Source organism: Furipterus horrens, unplaced genomic scaffold (genome assembly GCF_987537825.1).
Source record: "Furipterus horrens unplaced genomic scaffold, mFurHor1.1.pri manual_scaffold_2, whole genome shotgun sequence".
Taxonomy (NCBI): Eukaryota; Metazoa; Chordata; class Mammalia; order Chiroptera; family Furipteridae; genus Furipterus; species Furipterus horrens.
The window spans coordinates 90,755,029-90,757,958 of NW_028327172.1; the positions used below are offsets into that span (position 1 = coordinate 90,755,029).

General features: G+C 39.2%; 1 pseudogene; it reads left to right on the forward strand.

Annotated features, from left to right (window-relative positions):
• The first annotated feature begins 2,219 nt into the window (after positions 1–2,219).
• Positions 2,220–2,688, forward strand: LOC150019081 (translation machinery-associated protein 7 pseudogene; annotated as a pseudogene).
• Positions 2,689–2,930: the final 242 nt, after the last annotated feature.

The window sequence follows — 2,930 nt, forward strand, 5'->3', positions numbered from 1 at the left end:
CATAATTGTCTCTAGTTCCATCCATGCTATCGCAAATGGCAGGAGTTTCTTCTTTCTCTCTGCTGCATAGTATTCCATTGTGTAAATGTACCTCAGTTTTTTGATCCACTCACCTACAGATGGGCACTTAGGCTGTTTCCAACACTTAGCTATTGTAAACAGGGCTGCTATGAACATAGGGGTGCATAAGTTCTTTTGAGTTGGGGTTTCAAGATTCTTCGGGTATAATCCTAGCAGTGGAACCGCTGGTTCAAAAGGCAGTTCCATTTTTAGTTTTTTGAGGAAATTCCATACTGTTTTCCATAGTGGCTGCACCAGTCTGCATTCCCACCAACAAGTGCAGTAGGCTTCCCGTTTCCCCACATCCTCGCCAGCACTTGTTGTTTGTTGATTTGCTGATGATGGCCATTCTGACTGGTGTAAAGTGGTATCTCATTGTGGTTTTTATTTGCATCTCTCTGATGGCTAGTGATGTTGAGCATTTTTTCATGTGTCTATAGAACTTCTGTATGTCCTCTTCGGAGAAGTGTTTGTTCATTCCTTTGCCCATTTTTTAATTAGGTTGCCTGTTTTCTTGATGTTGAGTTGTATAAGCTCTTTATATTTTTTGGAGATCACTCCCTTTTCTGAGATATCATTGGCAAATATGTTTTCCCATATGGTTGGTTTCCTTTTCATCTTGCTGATGTTTTCTTCTGCTTAGCACAAACTCTTTAGTTTGATGTAGTCCCATTTGTTTATTTTTTTCTTTATTTCTCTTGCCTTAGGAGATGTATCCGTGAAAATATTGTTACGTGGGATATCTGAAATTTTCCTGCCCACGTTTTCCTCTAGGACTTTTATGGTTTCATGGCTTACATTTAAGTCTTTGATCCATCTTGAGTTTATTCTCGTGTGTGGTGTAAGTTGGTAGTTTCATTTTTTCACACATCCCTGTTCAGTTCTCCCAGCATCATTTGCTGAAGAGATTCTTCTCACTCCATTTTTTGTTCCTTCCTCTTTTATCAAAATTAGTTGACTGTACAGTTCTGGTTTTATTTCTGGGCTCTCTGTTCTGTTCCATTGATTTATATGTCTGTTCTTATGCCAGTGCCAGACTCTTTTGATCACAGTGGCTCTGTAGTATTGTTTGATGTCTGGTGTTGTGATTCCTCCTGCTGTGTTCTTCTGTCTCAAGATTGCTTTTGCTATTCAGAGTCTTTTTTGGTTCCATATAAATTTTTAATCAAAAAATTTATATGGAACCAAAAACAACCCATATAACCACAGCAATCTTAAGAAAGAAGGAAATAGTAGCAGGAACCCCAGTACAAGATACAAAACTATATTACGAGGCAATTGTAATAAAAGTCCTAGAGGAAATCATAAGCAGTAAAATTCCAGGTATAACTCGTAGCAACATTTTCACTGCTATATCTCCTAAGAAGGGAAATAAAGGGAAGAATAAACAAATGGGACTACATCAAACTAAAGTGTTTCTGTTCAGTGGAAGAAAACATCAGCAAGATGAAAAGGGAACCAACTGTATAGGAGAATATATTTGCCAATGATACCTCAGACAAGGGTTTGATTTCCAAAATTTATAGAGAACTTATAGGGCTGAACACCAAGAAGAGAGATAATCCTATTTAAAAATGGGCAAGGGACCTGAACAGACACTTTTCCGAAGAAGATATACAGAGGACCCATGAAAAAATGATCAATATTACTAACCATCAGAGAAATGCAAAGTAAAGCCACAATGAGATACCACCTGACACCCGTTAGAATGGTCATCATTAAAAAATCAACAAACAACAAGTGCTGACAGGGATGTGGAGAAAAGGGAACCCTAGTGCACTCTTGGTTGGAATGTATACAAATGCAGCCACTATGGAAGACAGTATGGAATTACCTCAAAAAACTAAAAATGGAACTGCCTTTTGAACCAGCAATTCCACTGCTAGGATTATCCCGAAAAATCCTAAAATCCTAATTCAAAAGAACTTATGCACCCCTATGTTCATAGCAGCACTGTTTACAATAGCTAAGTGTTGGAAACAGCCTAAGTGCCCATCTGTAGATGAGTAGATCCAAAAAATTGTGGTACATTTACACAATGGAATACTACACAGCAGAAAGAATGAAGGAACTTCCCCTTTTGCTACAGTATGAATGGAACTTGAGAGTATTATGCTAAGTGAAATAAGCCAGTCAGTGAAAGATAAATATCAGGTCTGGGGAAGGGGCGGCCACCATGTCTGGCCGAGAAGGTGGCAAGAAGAAGCCCCTGAAGCAACCCAAGAAGCAGGCCAAGGAGATGGACGAGGAAGAAAAGGCATTCAAGCAGAAGCAAAAAGAGGAGCAGAAGAAACTTGAGGAGCTAAAAGCAAAGGCCATGGGGAAGGGCCCCCTGGCCACAGGTGGAATTAAGAAATCTGGAAAAAAGTGAGCTGTTCCTTGTGCCTCAGGCAATGGTGATCCTGAATTCCATTCCTGGTTTAACATCTGGATTCCCTATCATAACATCTCTTGCCACCTATAGCTAGAATGAACTGTTTTGGAGCCTGTTGTATATTTAAGAATAAACTTTTGTAAAAAATAATAATAATGATAGTCATGCAGTGGCTCATCTCTTTAGTTCTTCTCACTCTGCCATTTCAACCTTAGCTGTGAGTTCAGAGTAAGCCCAGCCCAGAATCCTGTCGACGTGTGTTCTTCAGTCTTTTTTCCATCCAGAACTCTGTACCACCTGGAATTAAACCAATTCGTTTGAAAAAAAAAAAGAAAGAAAGATAAATATCATATGATCTCACCTAATACAGGAAACTAATGACAAAACAAATGGACAAAATTGAATCAGAGACTTGTAAACAGGGAACAGACTGACAGTGACCAAAGAGGAGGGGGGAGGAGAAAGAGGGTGTGTAGGAGGTGAAGTGTCTAGTCAA